The sequence below is a fragment of the Cervus canadensis genome, chromosome 27 (genome assembly GCF_019320065.1).
Source record: "Cervus canadensis isolate Bull #8, Minnesota chromosome 27, ASM1932006v1, whole genome shotgun sequence".
Taxonomy (NCBI): Eukaryota; Metazoa; Chordata; class Mammalia; order Artiodactyla; family Cervidae; genus Cervus; species Cervus canadensis.
The window spans coordinates 8,683,383-8,711,171 of record NC_057412.1 but is presented as its reverse complement, the minus strand read 5'-3'; positions in this window follow the sequence as shown (position 1 = coordinate 8,711,171).

The window sequence follows — 27,789 nt, the reverse complement described above, 5'->3', positions numbered from 1 at the left end:
AGAGAGACTAGAATATTGAGTTTGGGGGGGTCTTCTTTGAAGAGTTAGGTTTCCTTAGGTGGAAAACTTGCAAAACACTGGAGAAGTGCTAAGAGGGTGCTGGACAGTCAGAGAGGTATGGTAAATAGCCACTGTATGGCCCCACGAGAGTGTAAGCTCTCAAAGTTAGGAGCAATATCTATTCCATTCATGGCTATTTTATCCAAAGCTTTAAACATGATTTGGCTTACATGGCTATTCAATCATTTGATTCATTTCAGAAAATGTCAATTAAGAAATATAAAACACAAGTTCATTTCTGTGTCTGGGGAAAATCAGTTTTAATCTTACACTCTTGTGAGGTAGACATATACTTATCTATTTGCTTTTTACTTCTGTTACTGCTAGGATGATTTTTCTGATATCTTCCAGGGATTTCTCCACATGATAAATTATAAATGGAACATGGATGATAGCAGAGCTGAAGGGTAGAATGACCTTGAGTACACACTAAAGAGTGATTTACCTGGTGATTTGGGGAGATATGTCAGTCAGGAAGCTTGCCAGCCCACAGCCTCTTTAAAGAGAAACTGACTTGACTGCAATACTGCTCAAGGGAAACTGCAGGCAAGTATTTCAGTACTAACTGACCTTTCCCCTCCATAGGCTTTTTGACTGGATTAAGAAAGAGCATCTGAACCAAAAGTAGTGAATCCTTATATTAGCAAGCAGTGAATGGCATTACTTGGAATCGAAAGGTAATTTTAGCCCACTAGATGAATTCAAATTAGGAAATACCAAAATAATGAGACAGGTAATAGTGAGAACTGAAAATAAATGAGGGTGATGCTTGGAGACAACAGATGAGTAGAATGAACCATTTACTGGCCTAAGTTAGCAAGGGAGGAACAACTATGAATAAACAGGATGAAGGAGGTAGAGAAAAAGTGGACTTAATTGTACAGATGTGTACATACTGTTCAGACTGCTATAACAAAAATATGATAGACTGAGTGGTTTCTAAAAAAAACACAGAAATTTGTTTCTTAGGGTCCTGGAGGCTGGGAAGTCAAAGACAGCCCTACATATAGTTCTACCCCAAACTCCCCTCCCATTAAGGCTGCCTCATAACATTGAGCAGAGTTCCATGTGCCATACAGTAGGTCCTTGTTGGTTATCCATTTTAAATATAGCAGTATGCACATGTCCATCCCAAACTCCCTAACTATCCCTTCCCCTCATCCTTCACCGTGGCAGCCATAAGTTTGTTCTTTAAGTCTGTGAGTCTCTGTTTTGTAAATAAGTTCATTTGTATCATTTCTTTTTAGATTCTGCATACAAGGTGAGCACTATTTATAATAGCCAAGACATGGATAAATATCTTATGACATTCCTTATACCTGAAGTCTTTTACGAGAGCACTAATACCAGTCATAAAGGCTCCATCCAGATGACCTGATCACAGCCCAGAGACCCACCTCCTAATACCACTTCTTTTAGGGACTAGGATTTCAACATAGAAAGTTTGGGGGAACACAATCACTTAGACCATAGCACAGAGAAACACAGACCTTCCCTGGTGGCTCAGTGGTCAAGGGTCACTCCACCCGCCAGTGCAGGAGATGCCAGAGATGCAGGTTTTATCCCTGAGTAGGGAAAATCTCCTGGAGGGAGTTGGCAACCCACTCCAGTATTCTTACCTGGGAAATCCCAGGGACAGAGGAGGCTGGTGAGCTATAGTTCATGGGAGTGCAAAGAGTCAGACATGACTGAGTGTGCACACACACATACACACACATATACATATACTTATATGGTGCTGGCTCTTTCATTCTCCATGAGTTATCTTTTCAGAACTTCATATGAGAAACCTTTAACCTTAACTTAAGTTTAATGTCTAATTATCTCTTGGATTTTGAGTCAAGGTCATCTCTACAGTAGAATTTCTCTGACCTGCCCATGAAATCTTGCCTTCTGTGCTTCTTCCCCCCACCCCACCATTCATTTCTAACACATTTCACCACCTAAGTTAACTTATTTATTGATTGACTTATTATTTCCTGTCAACTACTCCATGTGAATACAAATGCCGTGAAGGTAGGGACCCTAAATATCACATACGCTCTTGTATGTGCCATGTTCCCAATGATCCCCGACAAGTTGTGGGTGAGATATAGATATTTGCTAAAAAAAAAAAAAATGCGGTGAGTATAAATTGATAATGACATGTATAATGTGATTGCTGGAGAGACAGTGAATGCTGTAAGTAGTGAAACATTGTGTGAAGATCTAGGACTTTTACCAGTGAGTTCCTCAGAGCGTCCTTGGCTCCTTCCATTTCTCACCTCTCCTGGAGTCTGATTTGTTTTTACTGAGATCATAATATAATTTAGGGTCAAAAGTGTTTTTTTAAATTGGAGTATAATTGCTTTACAATGTTGTGTTAGTTTCTGCCGTATAACTGCATGAATCAGCTATACGTGTATATATATCCCCTACCCCCTGAGGCTCACTCCCTGCCCCCACCCCACCCACCTAGGTCATCACAGAGCACTGAGCTGAGCCCCCTGTTCCACAGTAGCTTCCCACTAGCTAGCTATTTCTCACATGGTGTCTATGTCACTGCTACTCTCTCAGTTCGTCCCACCCTTCCCTCCCCACCTCTGGGTCCACATTTCCATTCTCTGTGTCTGTGCCTCCATTCCTGCCCCGCAAATCTAGAAAAACAGTACTGAAAATTACTTCTTTAATTGAGGTGTGATTGACATGTAACATCATGTTAGTTTCAGGTGTATAGCATAATAATTCGGTGTTTGTGTATACTGGAAAATGATCACCGCAATAAATCAAGTGACGTCTATCACCCTGCATAAATACAAACATGTCTTGCTTGTGAAAGGAACTTTTAAGATTCACTTTTCTAGCAACTTTCAGATATGCAATAAGTATTGTTAACTGTAGTCATCATTCTGCAGGTGGCATTGTCGTTTAGTCACTAAGTCATGTTTGACTCTTTGCAATTCCATGGACTGTAGCCTGGCAGGCTTCTCTGTCCATGGGATTTCACAGGCAGGAATACTGGAAAGGCTTGCCATTTCCGTCTCCCGGGGATCTTTCCAACCCAGAGGTTGAACCCATGTCTCCTACACAGGCAGGTGGGTTCTTTACCAATGAGCAACCAGGGAAGCCCCTGTATATGGCATCAGCAAGTCTTATTTATTTTATAGCTGAAAGTTTGTAATTTTTGACAGGGTCAAAATATTGGGATATGTCTTTCTGTAACGTTTTCCAAGTTTTTTTGTGTTTTAGATGAAAGAATAGGTATCTTTCTTGTACTTCACCCCCCTCTTCCTTACCCTGGTAATAGTAGTTTAATTTATCTCTAAATAAGAGGTCCTCAACCGGGAGAAATCTCCTCTATCTCCTTTCACCACAGAAGACATCTGATAACCTCTGGAGACATTTTGTTGTCATGACTGGGAGGGTGGGTTGCGACCAGGGATGCTGTAAACATCCTACCAATGCACAGGACACCTCCCCACAAGAAAGAGTTATCTATTCTGAAACGAGAACAGTGCTGAGGTTGAGAAACATTGCTGTAAATGATCATCCCATTCATCTATCTTATATAGATGATATAGTGCTTACTAGTTTGCTGCTGCTGCTGCTGCTAAGTCGCTTCAGTCGTGATCGACTCTGTGCGACCCCGTAGACAGCAGCCCACCAGGCTCTGCCGTCCCTGGGATTCTCCAGGCAAGAACACTGGAGTGGGTTGCCATTTCCTCCTCCAGTTTACTTGTTTACTTTGTCCCAAATCGAAGGGTTTTCTGTCACTTAATAGAAGAGTTGAAATAGAGAAATCACCATTAAGAATACTTCCCATTAAGCAGGTAGATCGATGACACGCATGTATGTACCCTCTCTCTCAAACTTCACTAAAGAAGAATTAGAAGTGTACCAGTTCATAAGGTCAAAGAGAATAAGAGGCAAGACCCATGTGGGCAAGAGATGGCTATGAATTTTGGAAGCCAGAAAGTCAGTTGAGGAGAAGTACCTGGCTTGGTAAAAGGAAAAGATACCGCAGTTTAAGTATCAGCAACAGATAATCCAATTGCAATGCTCAGAACTTGGGAGCATCAGGTAACATGGAAAGCAGCAGTAGGGAGAAGCATGAAACAAGAAGGGCTGGTTTAAAGTTTACAACTGGTTAGACTCCCTGTCTCCTCTGCAACCACGAAATGCCAGTTACTACACTTCCCTTCTCTTCTCCCTCCTGCTTCACTCCCTCCAAACACCATGAGCATCCTCATTCCCATCTACCCATATTTAGACCCTGGACAATTTGAACAAGAGAGTTTCTGGGATCAATGACCCCCAAGCAAGAGTGAGCCAAGCAAGTGGCTAGTGGTATGAGAAGATGGTGTTGGACTCAATTCTTGTTAGTCCTGGTAGACCATAACGAGTTCAAAGTAGTTCTAAATATGGCAGGAAGACTCTGAGAATTTCAAGAAGAGAGTTGTCAGGATTTGATTTACCTTTTTAGAAAATTACTCTGATTGCTAGTATGGAAAATGGATTCTAGAAAAACAATGATATAAGGAGATAATTTTGGAGAATAGATTTGTATTTCATGGTCATTTGGGCCCGTGTGGTAGCAGAATAAAGAAATGGATGACCCTGCTTCCATCTGGAGGTTAAAGAGTGAGAAAGAACTCTTTATACATGTAAGAGATAAGGGTAAGGAAGGAACAAAAGATGACTTTTAGATTTTTATATTGAACAATGAGGTAGATGTTCGTCCCATTCACTGAGATGAAGAAGGCTGAGAAAGGAAAGGTTTAGAGCTGGGACAGGAGGCATTGGGACAGACGATAAGGTTTTCCTATGTTAGATGCCTATTTAGATATCCAAATGGAAATACCAAGTAGGCAACTGAGAGATTGCTCAGGGTCAATATTAAAGCAAAGAATTTGGGAGTCACCTGTATATTAGTGGTGTTATAGGTTGAACTGTGCCCTTTAAAAATATACTTTGATGTTTTAACCTTCAGTATCTTAGAGTGTAAGCTTTTTTTTGGAAACATGGTCATTGTAGGTATAATTGGTCAAGTTAAGATGAGATCATAATGAAGTGGGTCAGGCCCTAAATCCAACAGGAGACTCAGAGATATAGGCACACAAGAAGAGAGGACCATGGAACGACAAAGGCAGAGACTGGAGTGATGCAGCTATAAACCAAGGAAAGCCAAGAATGGCCAGCAAACCATCAGAAGCTGGGTAGCAGCAAGGAAGGGTTCTCCTAAAGGTTTCAGAGGGAAAATGGCCCTGCTGACACCCTGACTTTGAACTTCTAGCCTCCAGAACTGTGAGACAGCAAACTGCTATTAAGTTGCCTAGTTGGTGGTACTAGGCTATTGGAGCCCCAGAAAACTAATAAGATGAAATATAAAATCAAGGACTTAAATGTAAACATTCAGGGGAGAAAATACATAGACTAGAGGGTGAAGAACTGAGTCATGAGGCGCTCCAAGCGAGAGGTTCTATGTCATTGTCCCAGTTTCTGACTGATTTCTAATTCCAGCGGTAACCAAGTGCTTCCTCCCACGTAGACAAGCTTAAGATATCCTACCTAGGTCCTCCAGACATTTTGCTCATGGTTTCCCTTGATTTTGTGGTTCTATCTTTTAGAGTGACTCATACCAGTGCTGCCTTACTAAGACAAGAGACAGAAAAGCTGGCAACCTTGTGAAGTACATTTATTACCATATGTTAAAGGAGTTTGTGGATGTGTCAGATTCACTGCTAATAAGCAAAGGATCCAGAATACTAGGCTCCAAAGATTTCAGAACTCATTCTCTTTTCACTATCACCTATCATAACAATCCTGAGACAAGGCAGCCTTGACATTATGGACACGGTGATGTTCTGCTTCAGTGGATGCACAGACCCTCCTTCACAACATCTGAATGTTCCATATCATAGACCAGATGAGACATTCAACCTAATGAGGAGGAAGTCTTACCTTCTGTCTACTGGAATAAATGACCCTATATTTTTATAATTAGGATCTGTAATTATCCAGCTATCATAGAAGGCTTCTTGTATATGTTTCCTCTTGATTATGAACAAGATATTATATACTTTACTGAAGGTCTGCCATCTTCCATTTCCCTATGATTGCAAATATTCTATTTGTTTCTTAATTTGAGAAGTAAGCAGGGGTGCAACAATACCTCTTTTTTATTAGGTTAATTCAAACTTAGGAAACTAAAGAAGCTTCTTTACTAACTGCTTAAGAGCTAAAGATGAGTTAAATAAATCTAGTGTTTTAACCTATCCATCACAAAATCATATTAGAGGCTTCATTTTTGGCTTAGAGTCTTTTCCCAGACCTCTATTCCCAAGGCTTAACCGGCATCTCTTCCTATATGCGGTTATTCCATCCACTTGTGTTCTGACTTCCATCTCCTAGTTACAGTCCTCCTAAGAGAATTTTTTCCTGTTTGGGTCTCTTATTCTGCATTTTAGCATCTCCTTCTTTCTTCCCAGTTCTTCTCCTCAGTGTGTAAACATAACTGCAGATGTTATAAACTGGGAAGCTCTGTAGTCTCTTTGGTGATTTTAACTGGCATGCATAAGTTTTTGGCAAACCCATGTCTCTACAGATTTTGCTGCTTCTTTGAGAGATGCACTTCTGCTTTATGAATATATTTATAAAGTAGTCTGCTTGTATACTGTAATTTGTTCCCTGAGATTGTGTATATTCCTGCTTGAGCAGCTGCTTTCTGGAATGAGGAACTCAGATGTAGAGGATTTCAGGAAAGACACAGACATAATTTTAGACATACTGGAAAGAAATTAGAAAAAGGAAAGACATTTGTTTCTGAGTGTAAACGTCTTTGATTTCTAATCAGTGGTGTTGTCTAAGTGAATGACAAGGATGCTGAGAAATGACTTGATACAGGATTACTGTGTTCAGATAAGATGTTTCTCTGGGGGTCAGTGGAAAAGGCTACATCTCTGTAAGGGTAGGGAGGGAGTCTCCCTTTAAAGGAGAAGATAGTCCCTCAGTGAATCTGATTAAGTGTCTAGAAGAGTGTATACATGCTCAGAGTCATGGCACTTTGAGGGCATTCGTAGACATATGACCTTCAAGCCTAGATAATAAAACATTACCTTCAATACTTCTTCATTTCCCCTCCTCTATTGCAAAATGTCTTTCCTCTAATCCTGAGAATATGCAATGAAACATAATGGTTGTGCTCTTAGTGACCCATGGGGAATGATGAATTTACCAGAGAAAAGATGAAGAAACATAGCATTTAATTAATGAATAACTCCAGAGACTATAAATTGGATGTCTATACTTAACTATATTTGGAAAATAATTTTAGGTAAGTATTTTTGTTAGAAATAAAGCAGAGTGAAAGGAAAGTCAATAAGTTGTGATAGGAAAAACAGCAGCGTATACATCAAAAGATCAGTATTCTAATTCAGAATAATGCTCACTTGCAGTGAGTCCTTGTAGCTAACCCTTTATCACTCTGAGCTTTCATTTTCTGGAACATGCAGTAGGAGCACTCTTACCTTCTATGCTTACTTATATAATAGTAAGAGTAAAATAAAATAACATATATAAGACATATAAATATACACTCCTAAGTTATTATTTGTTCCATGTAATGAACTCTTGCATGTGTGTGTGTGTGTGCTTATGGACTATAACCCACCCGCCAGGTTCCTCTGTCCATGGGATTCTGCAGGCAAGAATCCTGGAGTGGGTTGCCATTTCCTTCTCCAGGGGATCTTCCTGAAGCAGGGATCAAACCCACACCTCCTGCATTGGCAAGTGAATTCTTTACCACTGAGCCACCTGGGAAGCCCAGGAAGCGGTTTTAAGTGCATAAAAACAGTTCTATGTATTAGTCTTCTGGGGCTGCTGTAACAAAATACCACAGACTGGGCAGCTCACACAACAAAATTTTATTTTCTCACTCTTCTGGATGTTGGAAATCCAAGATCAAAGTGTTGGCAGAGTTGGTTTCTCCTGTGGCCTCTCTCCCTGGCTTGCAGACAGCCGCCTTCCTCCTGTGAGTGTCCTCACATGGCCTTTGCACTGTGCACACATCTCTGGCGACTTTCCCTTTTCTTACAAGGACACCAGTTGTTTGGGATTATGGCCCCACCCTTATGACCCTTATAATCTTAATTACCTCTGTAAAGGCCTTATCTCCATACACAGTCATGTTGTGGGATATGGTTTCAACATCTGAACTTTGAGGGTACACAATTCAGACCACAACACTATCATAAGACATTTTCCTAAAACTAATGAAAATCAGAAAAATCTAAAGTATATTAGCAGTGTACAGTGGCAAATTAAAATCCCAGTCCAGGCTAATGGCAATAAAAAGAACAATTAACTGGTTCATTTATTTTCTTTCTGGATGCGGCTTAATTACAGAAAATTATTGATTTATAAAAAATACTTTATGTTTCCATCCCAGGTATAAAAGTGTAGACTGTGATTAATCACCTAGTATAAAAGCATAATTCATAATATTAAGACATGGGTTATTAAACATTGCCTCATTTATTATTATCAAGGTTCAAGATTTTATATGAACCCATATGAACAGAGGCTGTGTAAGGAATTTTCTTTTTTAAAAAAATAATTTTATTTATTTCTTTTTGGCTGTAAGGGGTCTTTGGCTGTGCATGGGCTTCTCATTGCGGGGGACCTCTCTTCTTGTGGCGCACAAGCTCCGGGTACATGGGCTTCAGTAGTTGCAGTTCTGGGCTCAGGAGTTGTGGATTCTGGGCTTAGTTGCTCCACAGCATGTGGTACCTTCCCAGATCAGGGATCAAACCCGTGTTTCCTGCACTGGCAGGTGGGTTCTTTACCACTGAACCACCAGCGAAGCCTCAAGGGATTTTCTAACTGGGATACAAAGAATAGTACAGATGGCTACCTCAGTGTTAATGAGTAAAGGTGATACTGGAAGCAAACTGCTGGTTGGGGAGGTTGCTTCATCTATTTGACCCTCAGCATCCACAGTGGCAAAATGAAGGAGTTACATTAGCAAAGACCAAATTCCTTTCTATCTTTAAAGCATAAATGGTTCTCTGCTGGGTGGTGGTTGAGGATGAGAGGGTGAGTGGTTTGGTGAAGTTGAGGGTGTTGGGGATAGGATGGAACTAAAGCTCTCAAAGAAACTCTCCTTACCTGCTTAAGGAAGATGGGTTATTCATGTGATTGGTCAGATTATGGGACCATAACTGGGACACTTTTTTGGGTGGGCAGGTGAAATTGCATTTAGTGGCTGCACAAAGGAATATGGCTCTCTCATCTGCCCCTTGTTCACAGTGGCAGGAAGGGCTGTGTTGAACCAGATCCATGCCCCCAGAAAGAGTGTCTTCATCCTGTTCTATTCTTTTTCTTCTTCTCCCCTGAGATATATAGATATGGTGGTGGTGGTTTAGTCACTAAGTCATGTCCGACTCTTGCAACTCCATGGACTGTAGCCTGCCAGGCTCCTTTGTCCATGGGATTCTCCAGGCAAGAACACTGGAGTGGGTTGCCATTTCCTTCTCCAGGAGATATTCCTGACCCAGGAATTGAACCCAGTTTTCCTGCAGTGCAGGTAGATTCTTTACGGACTGAGTTATGAGGGAAGCCCTATATAGATATAGATATATAATATTAATCCAACTATACCAATAATCAATAATAGATATGTACACACACACACACACCCCACACACAATACAGGGCTTACTGAGTGACAGAGTGGTAAAGAATTCCCCTGCCAATACAGGAGACACGGGTTCAATCCCTGTGTCAGGAAGATTCCCTGGAGCAGGAAATGGCAAACCCACTTCAGTATTCTTGCCTGGAGAATCCTATGGACAGAGGAGCCTGGGGAGGTTACAGTCCATGGGATCACAAAGAGTCAAAAACGACTGAGCACACATAATATGCATTTTTTTTTTTTTTTTTTGCTACACGACAGGTAGGAATTTTAGTTTCCTGGTCCTGACCAGGGAACTAAATGGAAGCTCGGAATCTTACCCACTGGACCACCTTTGAGATAAATTGAGAAAGTCCCTTGACACCTTTCCACTCAGAGATGGGTCTAACCATCTCTATGAAAGCCTGGGACTACTGCCTTTTGGGTCTCTTTTTCTCCAGGGGTAAGATTCAGATTCAGGTCTCTAAGCCTGCCTAGAGGCTTACTGACTTTCTTTCTTTTTTTTTTTTTTTCCTTTATTTATTATTTTTTTTTCAGTGGGTTTTGTCATACATTGATATGAATCAGCCATAGATTTACACTTATTCCCCATCCTGATCCCCCCTCCCGCCTCCCTCTCCACCCGATTCCTCTGGGTCTTCCCAGTGCACCAGGCCCGAGCACTTGTCTCATGCATCCAACCTGGGCTGGTGACCTGTTTCACCATAGATAATATACATGCTGTTCTTTCGAAACATCCCACCCTCACCTTCTCCCACAGAGTTCAAAAGTCTGTTCTGTACATCTGTGTCTCTTTTTCTGTTTTGCATATAGGGTTATCATTACCATCTTTCTAAATTCCATATATATGTGTTAGTATGCTGTAATGTTCTTTATCTTTCTGGCTTACTTCACTCTGTATAATGGGCTCCAGCTTCATCCATCTCATTAGGACTGGTTCAAATGAATTCTTTTTAATGGCTGAGTAATATTCCATGGTGTATATGTACCACAGCTTCCTTATCCATTCATCTGCTGATGGGCATCTAGGTTGCTTCCATGTCCTGGCTATTATAAACAGTGCTGCGATGAAGATTGGGGTGCACGTGTCTCTTTCAGATCTGGTTTCCTCAGTGTGTATGCCCAGAAGTGGTATTGCTGGGTCATATGGCAGTTCTATTTCCAATTTTTTAAGGAATCTCCACACTGTTTTCCATAGTGGCTGTACTAGTTTGCATTCCCACCAACAGTGTAAGAGGGTTCCCTTTTCTCCACACCCTCTCCAGCATTTATTGCTTGTAGACTTTTGGATAGCAGCCATCCTGTATTGACTTTCTTAATTGCAGTATTTTAAATGACCAGCTTTTGATTTAATTGGTTCTTTTTATTGATTTCCTCTATTCAAGTTCATTGATTTCTGCTCTAATTCTCATTATTACTTTCCTTCTGCTTACTTTGGGTTTAATTAGCTCTTTTTTTCCCCTCCTAATTTCCTAAGGTGGAAACTTAGATGATTGATTTTTCATCTTTTTTTCTCCTCTATGCATTGAATTTTATATTTTCCCTCTAAGCACTGCTTTATCCATACCCTCCAAATATTGATAAGTTGCATTTTTATGTTCACTTAGTTCAAAATATTTTAAAACTTCCCTTGAGCTTTCTTCTTTGACCCACGTGTTATTTAGAAATGTGCTGCTTAATGTCCATGTATGTTGGGATTTCGCAGTTGTCTTTCTGTTATTGACTTCTGGTTTAATTCCACTGTGGTCTGAAAGCAGATATTGTATGTTTTCTAATTTTTTAATTTAATAAGGTGTGTTTTATGGCCAGGCATGTGATCTGTCTTGGAGAATATTCCATGTGAGCTTGAGAGGAATGAGTATTTTGCTGTTGTTAAAGTAGCCTATAGGTATCAATTGTATCTAATTGATTGATGATGTTGTTGCTTAATTCAACCATGTTATTCCTAACTTTCTGCCTGCTACTCTGTCTGTTTCCGATAGACTAGTTTGGAAGTTTCCAACTGTGAAAGTATGTGCGTCTATCTCTTTCTCCTTGCAGTTCCATCAATTTCAGCTTCTTGGAGTCTGACACCCTGCTGTTAGGCACATACACAATAAAGATTGTTAGGTCTTCTAAGAGACTTGACTTCCTTAACATTCAGTTCAGTTCAGTCGCTCAGTCATGTCCGAACATTTGTGACCCCATGAATCACAGCACACCAGGCCTCCCTGTCCATCACCAACTCCCGGAGTTTACTCAAACTCATGCCCATCTAGTCGGTGATGCCATCCAGCCATCTCATCCTCTGTCATCCCTTCTCCTCCTTCCCCCAATCCCCTCAGCATCAGGGTCTGTTCCAATGAGTCAGTTCTTTGTATCAGGTGGCCGAAGGATTGGAACTTCAGCTTCAGCATCAGTCCTTTCAACGAATATTCAGGACTGATTTCCTTTAGGACAGACTGGTTGGATCTCCTTGCAGTCCAAGGGACTCTCAAGAGTCTTCTCCAACACCATAGTTCAAAAGCATCAATTTTTTGGCACTCAGCTTTCTTCACAGTCCAACTCTCACATCCATACATGACCACTGGAAACACCATAGCCTTGACTAGACGAATCTTTGTTGACAAAGTAATGTCTCTGCTTTTTAATATGCTATCCAGGATGGTCATAACTTTCCTTTCAAGGAGTAAGTGTCTTTAATTTCATGGCTGCAATCACCATCTGCAGCTATTTTGGAGCCCCCCAAAATAAAGTCTGACAATGTTTCCACTGTCTCCTCATCTATTTCCCATGAGGTGATGGGACCAGATGCCATGATCTTAGTTTCCTGAAAGTTGAGCTTTAAGCCAACTTTTTCACTCTCCTCTTTCACTTTCATCAAGAGGCTTTTTAGTTCCTCTTCATTTTCTGCCATAAGAGTGCTGTCATCTGCATATCTGAGGTTATAGATATTTCTCCCGGCAATCTTAATTCCAGCTTGTGCTTCTTCCAGGCCAGCGTTTCTCATGATGTACTCTGCATATAAGTTAAATAAGCAGGGTGACAATATACAGCCTTGATGTACTCCTTTTCCTATTTGGAACCAGTCTGTTGTTCCATGTCCAGTTCTAACTGTTGCTTCCTGCCCTGCATACAGGTTTCTCAAGAGGCAGGTCAGGTGGTCTGGTATTCCCATCTCTTTCAGAATTTTCCACAGTTTATTGTGATCCACACAGGCAAAGGCTTGGTATAGTCAATAAAACAGAAATAGATGTATTTCTGGAACTCTCTTGCTTTTTTGATGATCCAGCAGGTGTTGGCAATTTGGTCTCTGGTTCCTCTGCCTTTTCTAAAACCAGCTTGAACATCTGGAAGTTCATGGTTCATGTTTTGCTGAAGCCTGGATTGGAGAATTTTGAGCATTAGTTTACTGGTGTGTGAGATGAGTGTAATTGTGTGGTAGTTTGTGCATTCTTTGGGATTGCCTTTCTTAGGGATTGGAATGAAAACTGACGTTTTCCAGTCCTGTGGCCACTGCTGAGTTTTCCAAATTTGCTGGCATACTGAATGCAGCACTTTCACAGCATCATCTTTCAGGATTTTAATAGCTCAACTAGAATTCCATCACCGCCACTAGCTTTGTTTGTAGTGATGCTTTCTAAGGCCCACCTGACTTCACATTCCAGGATATCTGGCTCTAGGTGAGGGATCACAACATTGTGATTATCTGGGTCTTGAAGATCTTTTTTGTACAGTTCTTCTGTGTATTCTTGTCACCTCTTCTTAATATCTTCTGCTTCTGTTAGGTCCATCCGTTTCTGTCCTTTATCGAACCCATCTTTGCGTAAAATGTTCCCTTTGTATTTCTAATTTTCTTGAAGAGATCTCTAGTCTTTCCCATTCTGTTGTTTTCCTCTATTTCTTTGCATTGATCGCTGAGGAAGGCTTTCTTATCTCTCCTGGCTATTCTTTGGAACTCTACATTCAAATGGGAATATCTTTCCTTTTCTCATTTGCTTTTTGCTTCTCTTCTTTTCACAGCTATTTGGAAGGATTCCTCAGACAACCATTTTGCCTTTTTGCATTTCTTTTCCATGTGGATGGTCTTGATCCCTGTCTCCTGTACAATGTCACGAACCTCCATCCATAGTTCATCAGGCTCTCTGTCTACCAGATCTAGTCCCTTAAATCTATTTCTCACTTCCACTGTATATTCATAAGGGATTTGATTTAGGTCATACCTGAATGGTCTGGTGTTTTCCCTACTTTCTTCAATTTAAGTCTGAATTTGGCAATAAGGAGTTCATGATCTGAGCCACAGTCAGCTCCCAGTCTTGTTTTTACTGACTGTATAGAGCTTCTCCATCTTTGGCTGCAAAGAATATAATCATTCTGATTTTGGTGTTGACCATCTGGTGATGTCCATGTGTAGAGTCTTCTCTTGTGTTGTTGGAAGAGGGTGTTTGCTATGACCAGTGCGTTCTCTGGGCTAAACTCTATTAGCCTTTGCCCTGCTTCATTCTGTACTCCAAGGCCACATTTGCCTGTTACTCCAGGTGTTTCTTGACTTCCTACTTTTGCATTCCAGTCCCCTATAATGAAAAGGACATCTTTTTTGGGTGTTAGTTCTAAAAGGTCTTGTAGGTCTTCATAGATGGTTCAACTTCAGCATCTTCAGTGTTACTGGTTGGGGCATAGGCTTGGATTACCATGATATTGAATGGTTTGCCTTGGAAGCAAACAGAGATCATTCTGTCATTTTTGAGATTGCATCTAAGTACTGCATTTTGGACTCTTTTGTTGACTATGATGGCTACTCCATTTCTTCTGAGGGATTCCTGCCCACAGTAGTAGATATAATGGTCATCTGAGTTAAATTCACCCATTCCAGTCCTTTTTAGTTCGCTGATTCCTAGAATGTTGACATTCACTCTTGCCATCTCCTATTTGACCACTTCCAATTTGCCTTGATTCATGGACCTAACATTCCACCTTCCTATGCAATATTGCTCTTTACAGCATCGGAACTTGCCTGTATCACCAATCCCATGCACAACTGGGTATTGCTTTTGCTTTGTCTCCATCCCTTCATTCTTTCTGGAGTTATTTCTCCACTGATCTCCAGTAGCATATTGGGCACCTACCGACCTGGGGTGTTTCTCTTTCAATATCCTATCATTTTGCCTTTTCATACTGTTCATGGGGTTCTCAAGGCAAGAATCCTGAAGTGGTTTGCTATTTCCTTCTCCAGTGGACCCCATTCTGTCAGACCTCTCCACCATGACCTGTCTGTCTCGGGTGGCCCCACACAGCATGGCTTAGTTTCACTGAGTTAGACAAAACTATGGTCCTGTGATCAAGTTGGCTAGTTTTCTGTGATTATGGTTTTAGTGTGTCTGCCGTCTGATGCCCTCTCGCAACACCTACCGTCTTACTTGGGTTTCTCTTACCTTGGACGTGGGGTGTCTCTTCATGGTTGCTCCAGCAATGTGCAGCTACTGCTCCTTACCTTGGACAAGGAGTATCTCCTTAACATTAGGTTATACCATTTTTTATCCCTTATAATGTTCCTTGTTTTGAAGTTTACTTTTTAAAAAAATTAACATAGCTACCCATCCTTGATATCTTATGATCAGCATTAGCATGATTTTTATTTCTCCATCCATTAACTTTACTCTGTTTATATCTTTATATTTAAAGTGGATTTCCTATAGACAACAAATAGTAAGGTCTTGGTTTTGGATCCACTCTGGTAATCTCTGTTTTTATTTGTAGCATTTAGACAATTGGCGTGCAAAATGATTATTGATATAGTTGGATTAATAGTAAACGTATTTGTCACTGTTTTCTGTTTGGTGTCCTTTTTCTTTTTTCATATTTTTGACTTCTTACCTACAGTTTTCCGTTCGTGTTTTAAAACCCAGATATATATAGGAGTGTATGCAGCATATGTGTATAGTAACAACAAGCTAACAGTGACTCTAAAAGGAAGAAATGGGAACTAATAGTTTATATAATATAGCAAGAAAAAACTCTCTAAATCACTGATATGTCCAACTTTAATGTCAAGAAAAGTGTAATGATTTTATTTGAAAATTTTCATAACATCTTTCTTCATAAAATATTTTATTATTTCTTTAAGTAGATAGAGAATTATCCTTGAAAGGAAGATGTCTAAGACAAGGATATAGAGGGCAACCTTATATTATAGGAAGTTTAATCTGTCTCCATGGTACTTATATCTAAAGGGGTTTCCGTGGTGGCTCAGATGGTAAAGAATCTCCCTGCAATGTGTGAGACCTGGGTTCAGTCCCTGGCTCAGGAAGATCCTCTGGAGAAGGAATGACAACACACTCCAGTATCCTTGTCTGGAGAATCCCATGGACAGAGGAGCCTGGTGGGCTACAGTCCATGGGCTTGCAAAGAGTCAGACACAACTGAGCGACTAATGCACGCACGCACATTAGGAACATCTTCCTATCAACTGGGATGTAAAGACACACACACACAGAGAAAGGGATATGAGAGGGAGATAAATGATTTCTCTCTTGAAATAAGCTGGTTTGGGATAAAATTACTTTTGAAATCATACATTTTAGAAATCTTTGTGAGCAAGAGCTCATGGAAAACATGCAAATGGCCAACCACATCTGGCAGTTCACAGTAACAGATGAAAATCCACTTGGGACAGATAACCACTACAGATAATTTTACAAAATTTGGCAGCCTGCTTTTTTGTTTGTTTGCTTTCTAATAATGAAAAATCACATCAGACATATGGAGCCATATGTGTGGTAATGTGCATCTTTTAATCTGTCAAGTGACGAGACTAGGGATAAAGCATTTCGTACATTTTGTATATATTGCTGATTACACTCCTGAGCTTTGCCACTAATCTAGGCAAAGAAGCTGGTTTAGATGACGTCATTCCTTGCATTTAAGTTTGTCCGTGACTATTTTCCTGTGGACTCAATTCAAGTGGGTTTTATTCACTTGGAATAAATATACCCTAAATGATCATCTTGCTTCGTAGAACTACTGCTGTTTGTTATTGATTCTTAAGATGGCTGGGATTTTATTAGTTAGTCTTCGATATCCAGTATAAATTGAGGGCAGTTGACTTTTTTTGAAGGAAATGTGCTTACCAAGTAACCATTTCTGTGCCTGCGACATTTTTAAGCATCCACTCCATTTTCAGATTGTATCTCCTCACTCTCAGCTGGAAAATCAGTAGGAAATTAAAACTAATTTTAATATTGCACAAAGCAAACATAATGAAGAAAATGTATAAAAAATTAAAAAGCTGCTATCCTCGTAATGCAGTTCAAAGCTAAAGAGAAATGATGTTTTAATTATGGGCTCATCTGAGTTATGTGCCATTGCTTCCCAAGAGAGATGTCTGTTTCAATCCAAGTGCAGGGCTCAGTACTGCATCATTACACCATGTGCAGGTGTAAAAGGAAGTAAAATTGTTTTGCCTCCTCTCCCTCCTTCTTTCTTATCTGGGCGTGGGGATGGATTATAGTAAGAAGAAGTGGACACGACTGAGTGACTGAACTGAACTGAACTGGGGATGGATTATGGTAAGAATTCTCAATCCAACATTCATTCTCAATCCAAAACTTTTGTTATTCAGCCACTCGGTCGTGCCTGACTGTTTGCAACCCCATGGACTACAGTACACCAGGCTTCCCTGTTCTCCACTGTGTCCTGGAGTTTGCTCAGACTCAAGTCCATTGAGTCAGTGATGCCATCCAACCATCTCACCCTCTGTTGTCCCCTTCTCCTCTTGCCCTCAATCTTTCCCAGCATCAGGGTCTTTTCCAATGAGTCAGCTCTTCACATCAGGTGGCCAAAGTATTGGAGCTTCAAGATCAGCATCAGTCCTTCCAATGAAATATTCAGGCTTGATCTCCTTTAGGATTGACTGGTTTGATCTCCTTGCTGTCCAAAGGACTCTCAAAAGCCTTCTCAAGCAGCACAATTCAAAAGCATCAATTCTTCAGCACTCAGCCATCTTTATGGTCCAGCTCTCACACCCACCCATGACTACTGGAAAAACCATAGCTTTGACTATACGGGCCTTTGTCAATAAAGTGATGTCTTTGCTTTTTAATACACTATCTAGGTTTGTCTAGGTGCAGGATAGGAGAAGGAGCTATTATTGAATAACTTCTTCTAGGGAATGTCAGTTATCCCTTTTGTTTTGAGCACATTCAATTCCTCAAGCATTTTTTAAAAAAATTAAAATATAGTTGGCTTACGATGTTGTGTTAGCTTCAAGTGTACAGCAAAAACATATATATTCTTTTTCAGATTCTTTTCCATTATAGATTATTACAAGATATTGAATCAGCCTATTTGTTTTGTAGCGCCAACAGATTTGATTGTTGGGAAGGGAGGTGACTTTCAGCTTTCCCCAACAAGCTAAATCTTTTATCACTCATCTGTCCATTTCTCCATTTTTCAAGATTTTTTTGGACCTATCCTCTCTCTTCTCTCTCTCTCTCTCTTTTTTCCATTTATTTTTATTAGTTGTAGGCTAATTACTTTACAACATTGTAGTGGTTTTTGTCATACATTGACATAAATCAGCCATGGATTTATATGTGTTCCCCATCCCGATCCCCCCTCCCACCTCCCTCTCCACCCGACTCCTCTGGGTCTTCCCAGTGCACCAGGCCCGAGCACTTGTCTCATGCGTCCAGCCTGGGCTGGTGATCTGTTTCACCCTTGATAATATACATGTTTCAATGCTGTTCTCTTGAAATATCCAACCCTCGCCTTCTCCCACAGAGTCTAAAAGTCTGTTCTGTACATCTGTGTCTCTTTTTCTGTTTTGCATATAGGGTTATCGTTACCATCTTTCTAAATTCCATATATATGTGTTAGTATGCTGTAATGTTCTTTATCTTTCTGGCTTACTTCACTCTGTATAAGGGGCTCCAGTTTCATCCATCTCATTAAAACTGATTCAAATGAATTCTTTTTAACGGCTGAGTAATATTCCATGGTGTATATGTACCACAGCTTCCTTATCCATTCATCTGCTGATGGGCATCTAGGTTGCTTCCATGTCCTGGCTATTATAAACAGTGCTGCGATGAACATTGGGGTGCACGTGTCTCTTTCAGATCTGGTTTCCTCAGTGTGTATGCCCAGAAGTGGGATTGCTGGGTCATATGGCAGTTCTATTTCCAGTTTTTTAAGAAATCTCCACACTGTTTTCCATAGCGGCTGTACTAGTTTGCATTCCCACCAACAGTGTAAGAGGGTTCCCTTTTCTCCACACCCTCTCCAGCATTTATTGCTTGTAGACTTTTGGATAGCAGCCATCCTGACCTCTCTCTTCTCTTGTAAAACTCTTTTTATCCTTACGGGATTATGACTTTTACCTTTTTTCTCTCTTTACTATCATTTTGGTTAGATTCTTGAAGGCAGCATGAGAAAATGCATCTGAAACAGATGTCCCTGAGACAGTGTTTTGAGTGAAAGGAAAATAAGTCCTTGCTCTCTGCCTTTCTCCCTACAATACTCCTCCTTTATTTCTGTCTCACTTATGCCTTGAAAGGTACCTATAAAGTTCTCAGCCAGCTGTCAATTTATCACCATCAAGATATTAGCTGACAGCAGCTTAAAGATTAGCCTAGGTAGGAACATTTATATATATATATCCTGTTCCAGAAAACACATGTTCTCTTTGCATCGAGAAAAATAATACAGAAGGATACAAACAGCAAAATTTCTTTTAAATGAGGGTCTGAAAGACCAAAACCTCCCCCTTTAGACTACTGCAGAATAAATAAATCTTGATGGAAGGTTTAGGCTGATCCATTGCTTTGGGAGAAATTATCTCCATATATCTAATTAACCTCGGTCAATTCAGACAACTTGTCCTCTTTGAGATTCAAGTAGCTGTTATGATATTAATCAAATCAGCAGATAAACTACTGAGTGAATCAAAAAAGGATCATTTAAAGGAGCACTTTTTTTTTTAAGTCAGTAATTTTTACACTGGGGCTACTTTTTAATTGATTAGTCTTGATGACATTTCAAGTAGTGTTTACATACCAAAAGATTTGGGGGGAAAGCTTCTCTTTTTTTCCAAAAATTTTAGGCATCTGTTCAAATTTATGAAAAAAAAATGCATTCTTAAACATATTTCAATTGAAGGCATAAAGATAGATTAAGAAAATAACCTAACACTCAACTGTGTGATATCTGAGAAAAATGACTAAAGCAGATCTCTTTTGAATTACTATTTGTGTTATGCACTCCTTAAATAAAACCATGATAGCTGGAGAGAACTTTGCATAAACACAAAGAACAAGTTTTTGAATGTTTTCACAAATCCTTGAAAAAATAAATTCTTGAATATATTATTTTTTTTGTAAAGTAGACAGAAAATGAAACAAACCTCCCAATTCCCAAGGAAAACATAAGCAGTAATTAAAAATCTATTATTAAACAGTGAGAACAGCAAAATTTATTTTTATGGCTCTCTGGAAATAATGGACGTGCTTTAGAAAATCTGTATGTGTAACAATATTTACTTTAAGCCAGTTGCACTTACAGAACATTCCCAACTGAAAATTTCAGAAATTTTATCTGATGTTAAATCTTTAACCAAGTAGCTGGCATAGTCATATCCTTCTGTCCCTCTAGGAAAATCACATTGTTCAGGCTTTCATCCTGTTTTACTTAAAAAAAAAAAAAAAAGAAACTTTTGAGATTTGATCATCTTTCTAGTTTTAGTCTAGGGTTAAAGAAAAAATTGCATATTGAATCACTTAATGAATTAATCATTTAAGGTGTCGAATGTGCTGAGCTGATGGTACTGAGGGCCAAAGAAAATAGGATTTAATCACAGAATGTCCTACATTATTTGAGATTTTAATTTTATCACAAGGTACTTCTTAATCTGCCTCCAGGAGTCAACCTCTGGGAGGCCTGATGTCTGGATGGGCTTAGGGAATAGCCTGGAAAGTTGACTTCTGCTTCTCAGAAAGTGTTTAGAAACATGTTGGGGGTTGCCTCGCAGGTGATTCATGCACCTGTTAAGTAGGTGCAGTTGTAGTCAGATTCTTAACCACAGGTCAGTGGTTAGAAGCAGGGAAAGAGGACCTAAAATCAGTAAGTGAGTACACTAGAAGCTGCTCTCAAGTGGTGTTATTCTTTCTCCTTCTGGATGGAATCACACACAGCGTGCATACTACCTCTTTCCACCATAGTTCTGGGAACTGATGAACTGTGTGAACTTATGTAACCAAATCCATACATTTTGTTATCTTTTCTCCCCAGCTGAGCTCTTGTACTTGCATTTGTTGACTTTTTTTCTATCGCGGACACCATCATCTCATTGTGCCAACAATGCACTACCACCAACTCAGAGTATTCAAGACATTGGAGCATTTTATTAGAAATAGATCTGCTTTCCAGAAGATTAGGACTTAGCTTCTGAAATGCAGCAAAGGTTGCAAATTTTTACTTTTAGCTTCACATGAGAAACACTGTTTACTTTTCCTATTAAGTTCTCTTTTCTACTTTTACCCTTTCTTCAATGTATTTTTGGATCATTTAGCATTAGTTTGATCATTGGGAAAATCCCTGTGTTATTGTAAGTCAGGGGTGGTGACTCCCACTGTTAGACCTCTCCCATCTCAGAGGAAGTCTTCTCTGATACCTGTCTCCCACTATGAAGTGCCAGGGCTAGCTCATACCAGTTGATGCACATATCTCTTCCCAACTTTGCATTCATCAAAGGCGAACTGGTGGTGTAAATCTACAATGGTGGGAATGTTTACAGCTTTGGAACTAACCACTGCTACAAATCAGCCCTTCTTTCTCTAAGCTGGTGGTTCAACATTTACCAGCATATCAATGTCCCCAAATTATCTATATGTGCAGATACATTCTGATATATTCAAATGTTATGCTTTAGCATAGATAGCAAAAAAAAATCCATCTGAAAATGTCTTTTCAAAGCAACCTTCAAATCCTGAGAAGATAGCAGATCCTCTTCAGTAGCTACCCAGTCCCTCACACATTATGTTGGACTGTTTGCAATGCTGATTTGAAGAATCAGTAACAAGGAAGTTCAGCCCTTCAGTGTTTCCCAAAGATTCTTGCGTAAACTCTTTAACATACTTTCTGAAAGGTCCTCTTAAGAACGTGTTGAATCATGTGTTCACTTCTGAGTGGTTTAGTATCATAAAAGAAAATCTGTTATTACTTCAATATTTTAAACATTGTAGAAGATACAAGGAATATTATAGTGACCATGTATCCACAGTCAAGGTTAATTGAAATTAGTTGAAGCTTCTTGTCTTTTTCTTATACATAATCAGTATATTGTTTTATTTTTCTTTTTAAAACTTTATACAAGTATTAGACTGTATATAATACTCTGGGGTTTGCTTTTTTTACCCTACATTATGTTTGTAAATGCCATATATTATCCTGTTTGGCTATAGTTCATTCTTTTGCACTGCTATATAATATTCCTTTGTAGAATAAGAAGCTTCCTGTCTCTTATCTCACTCTAGTTTCTGCAGGGGTAACTGTTATTATCTGTAAGATGATCAACATTTTTACATATTTCTTGATAAATTTTATGCATATGTGCTATTTTATTATTTTAAATATATATTTAAGGTATCATAACATTCTTTGAAACTTTTTTGCTCCATATTATATTTGTGAGAACTGTCCCAGTTATTTTAGTTATTTTCATTGCCAATAGTATTTGGTTTCAGGCTATATATAAATGTATTACAATCTATACATTCTTCCGCTGACAACACATTTGTGCTGCTTTGACATTTTGGGTTTTATAGAAAATGCTGCGGTGAACACTTTTGTTGGTGTCTACTTATGCACATATCTGAGAGTTTCTTTAGAGCATGTAAGTAGAAGTGGAATTACTGAATAATGGAAAATGCATCTCTACAACTTTCTTAAATACTGCCAAATTGCTCTCCAAAGCAATTATAATAATTTACATTTCATCCAGCAGAATACATTGAGTTCTGGCTACTCCATAATCTCCTATAAATGTGTTTTTGTTAGACTTCAGTGTTGGCTAGTATGATGGATGGGAAATTACCAAACTGGTTTTAAGTAAATACATATTAGAGCTGTATATTACTAAACACAGCATAGCAGGAAAGACAACAACTGGAATAACCAAAAGTATCTCAAAAAGAGAATGGATAGTTCTTTGGCCCATTTTTTGATTGGGTCATTTATTTTTCTGGAATTGAGCTGCAGGAGTTGCTTGTATATTTTTGAGATTAATCCTTTGTCTGTTTCTTCATTTGCTATTATTTTCTCTCAATCTGAGGGCTGTCTTTTCACCTTACTTATAGTTTCCTTTGTAGTGCAAAAGCTTTTAAGTTTCATTAGGTCCCATTTGTTCAGTTTTGCTTTTATTTCCAATATTCTGGGAGGTGGGTCATAGAGGATCCTGCTGTGATTTATGTCGGAGAGTGTTTTGCCTATGTTCTCCTCTAGGAGTTTTATAGTTTCTGGTCTTACATTTAGATCTTTAATCCATTTTGAGTTTATTTTTGTGTATGGTGTTAGAAAGTGTTCTAGTTTCATTCTTTTACAAGTGGTTGACCAGTTTTCCCAGCACCACTTGTTAAAGAGGTTGTCTTTTTTCCATTGTATATCCTTGCCTCCTTTGTCAAAGATAAGGTGTCCATAGGTTCGTGGATTTATCTCTGGGCTTTCTATTCTGTTCCATTGATCTATATTTCTGTCTTTGTGCCAGTACCATACTGTCTTGATGACTGTGGCTTTGTAGTAGAGTCTGAAGTCAGGCAGGTTGATTCCTCCAGTTCCATTCTTCTTTCTCAAGATTACTTTGGCTATTCGAGGTTTTTTGTATTTCCATACAAATTGTGAATTCTTTGGTCTAGTTCTGTGAAAATACCGTTGGTAGGTTCCCAAAGAAGACATACAGATGGCTAACAAACACATGAAAAGATGCTCAACATCACTCATTATTAGAGAAATGCAAATCAAAACCACAATGAGGTACCATTACACGCCAGTCAGGATGGCTGCTATCCAAAAGTCTACAAGCAATAAATGCTGGAGAGGGTGTGGAGAAAAGGGAACCCTCTTACACTGTTGGTGGGAATGCAAACTAGTACAGCCGCTATGGAAACAGTGTGGATTTCTTAAAAAACTGGAAATAGAACTGCCATATGACCCAGCAATCCCACTGCTGGGCATACACACTGAGGAAACCAGATCTGAAAGAGACACATGCACCCCAATGTTCATCGCAGCACTGTTTATAATAGCCAGGACATGGAAGCAACCTAGATGCCCATCAGCAGATGAATGGATAAGGAAGCTGTGGTACATATACACCATGGAATATTACTCAGCCAAAAAAGAATTCATTTGAATCAGTCCTAATGAGATGGATGAAACTGGAGCCCCTTATACAGAGTGAAGTAAGCCAGAAAGATAAAGAACATTACAGCATACTAACACATATATATGGAATTTAGAAAGATGGTAACGATAACCCTATATGCAAAACAGAAAAAGAGACACAGAAATACAGAACAGACTTTTGAACTCTGTGGGAGAAGGTGAGGGTGGGATGTTTCAAAAGAACAGCATGTATATTATCTATGGTGAAACAGATCACCAGCCCAGGTGGGATGCATGAGACAAGTGCTCCGGCCTGGTGCACTGGGAAGACCCAGAGGAATCGGGTGGAGAGGGAGGTGGGAGGGGGGATCGGGATGGGGAATACGTGTAAATCTATGGCTGATTCATATCAATGTATGACAAAACCCACTGAAATGTTGTGAAGTAATTAGCCTCCAACTAATAAAAAAAAAAAAGAGAGAGAGAATGGATAAAAAAGCAATAAAAAAGAATGCAGTACAGCTACATGAAAAATATGAATAAATCACAAAACAAAAATAGAAATGATTATATTGGATAGCTCTATTAATTACAGGGAACTTATTTGTTCACAAGGGTGCAAAGGAATTTTCTGGACTAATGGAGATGTTCCATATAGTTTGAGCATTGAGTACTGGTTACACAAGTGTATATATTTGTGAAAATTCATCCAACTGTACATTTAAGATCTGTACATTTTATAGAATGTAAATCATACATCATTTTAAGGAATACTGGAAGAAAATAGAAGTTCAAGCATAAAAGAAAAAATACTGACTATGAGTATTCACAGCGTTTGCCCCTTCTCCACATTGAGAGTAAGACTTCTTTGTTGCTTGAGCAGCATTCAGGGTTGCTTTCTTGTTTTATTATTATTTTAAAGCTATAACTTAATCAGGACAATGGAAGCAACTGCAAAGATTTAGGGAGAAAAAAATTGAGGGTATGGGTTGAAAGGAGAAGGGAGACTGGGGGCAACTACCTTGCCATGTTTTGAAAGATAATGAAAGAGATTCTTGATAAAGAGATTTAAACACATTTTGCTCAGAGTTCAAAATACAGTTTCTCTTTGTTTTCTGAAAGCAGCAATAAAAATTTAAATTGCCTTCCAATTTCTCTTCCATATCACACTGGTGCTTCATCCAAATGTCTTCTCTTTGCTGAGATATACCAGGTAACAGTGTTTCCTGAGACACACAGGCATAATAGGTTAAATTTTAGTACATTTTTATGACTATTCTTAAGATAGAGAAGAAAGTTTTAGCTTTTTTTTTTTCAAGTGATAAGTGACATTCACTGGTTAATTTATTTAAATTGAATACATAGGAAAAGTGTGATTTAAAAATAAATAATAAAGATATAATTTATATATGAAGTCAAATACATGTGGAGCATTAAGAACTATGGTATTTGAAACATAACAGCAGCTTTTATTATCTGCTGCTGGGAAATCTTGCTATTTGTAAATTTTGTGTGTGTGTGGTAATTTTGAGTTTGTTTTTAGATGAACATATAGGAGCTGCCATTTAAAATTATTCAATTATGAATGGTCAATATACTTTGCTAGTTTAAGGAACCTATTTCCAAACAGCTAAGAGTCAAAATAGAGATATTCCATATCTGTATTCTGTCTTTGGGCATTGATTTTTAACTTCAAAGAATCACATTAAGATGTTAGTTAAGACTTTTGACCTAGTAAAGATTACCCTGAAGTGAAACTTTATTTTTTTATTTTATTTTTTCCTTTTTTTTTTTTCCTTCTTTTATTTTTTCATTTATTTTTACTAGTTGGAGGCTAATTACTTTTCAATATTGCAGTGGTTGTTGCCATACATTGACATGAATCAGCCATGGATTTACATGTGTTCCCCATACTGAACCCCCCTCCCACCTCCCTCCGCATTCCATCCCTCTGGGTCTTACCAGTGCACCAGCCCCAAGCACTTGTCTCATGCATCCAACCTGGACTGGCGATCTGTTTCACACCTGTTAATATACATGTTTTGATGCTGTTCTCTCAGATCATCCCACCCCCGCCTTCTCCCATAGAGTCCAAAAGTCTGTTCTATACATCTGTGTCTCTTTTTCTGTCTTGCATATAGGGTTATAGTTACCATCTTTCTAAATTCCATATATATGCGTTAGTACACTGTATTGGTGTTTTTAATCTTTCTGGCTTACTTCACTCTGTATAATGGGCTCCAGTTTCATCCATCTCATTAGAACTGATTCAAATGTATTCTTTTTAATGGCTGAGTAATATTCCATTGTGTATATGTACCACAGCTTTCTTATCCATTCATCTGCTGATGGGCATCTAGGCTGCTTCCATGTCCTGGCTATTATAAACAGTGCTGTGATGAACATTGGGGTACAAGTGTCTCTTTCAGATCTGGTTTCCTCAGTGTGTATGCCCAGCAGTGGGATTGCTGGGTCATATGGCAGTTCTATTTCCAGTTTTTTAAGGACTCTCCACACTGTTCTCCATAGTGGCTGTACTAGTTTGCATTCCCACCAACAGTGTAAGAGGGTTCCTTTTTCTCCACACCCTCTCCAGCATATATTGCTTGTAGACTTTTGGATAGCAGCCATCCTGACTGGCGTGTAATGGTACCTCGTTGTGGTTTTGATTTGCATTTCTCTGATAATGAGTGATGTTGAGCATCTTTTCATGATTTGTTAGCCATCTGTATTTCTTCTTTGGAGAAATGTCTGTTTAGTCCTTTGGCCCATTTTTTGATTGTGTCATTTATTTTTCTGGAATAGAGCTTCATGAGTTGCTTGTATACTTTTGAGATTAGTCTTTTGTCTGTTTCTTCATTTGCTATTATTTTCTCCCATTCTGAAGGCTGTCTTTTCACTTTGCTTATAGTTTCCTTTGTTGTGCAAAACTTTTAAGTTTAATCAGGTCCCATTTGTTTATTTTTGCTTTTATTTCCAATATTCTGGGAGTTGGGTCATAGAGGATCTTGCTGTGATTTATGTCAGAGAGTGTTTTGCCTATGTTCTCCTCTAGGAGTTTTATAGTTTCTGGTCTTACGTTTAGATCTTTAATCTCTTTGAGTTTATTTTTGTGTATGGTGTTAGAAAGTGTTCTAGTTTCATTCTTTTACAAGTGATTGACCTGATATAAAATTAACACACAGAAATCCCTTCATTCCTATACACTAACAATGAGAAAACAGAAAGAGAAATTAGGGAAACAATACCATTCACCATTGCAACAAGAAGAATAAAATACTTAGGAGTATATCTACCTAAAGAAACAAAAGACCTATATATAGAAAACTATAAAACACTGATGAAAGAAATCAAAGAGGACACAAATAGATAGAGAAATATACTGTGTTCATGGATTGGAAGAATCAATATAGTGAAAATAAGTATATGACACAAAGCAATCTATAGATTCAATGCAATCCCTATCAAGCCACCAACGGTATTTTTCACAGAACTATAACAAATAATTTCACAATTTGTATGGAAATACAAAAAACTTTGAATAGCCAAAGCAATCTTGAGAAAGAAGAATGGAACTGGAGGAATCAACCTGCCTGACTTCAGGCTCTACTACAAAGCCACAGTCATCAAGACAGTATGGTACTGGCACAAAGACAGAAATATAGATCAATGGAACAAAATAGAAAGCCCAGAGATAAATCCACCTA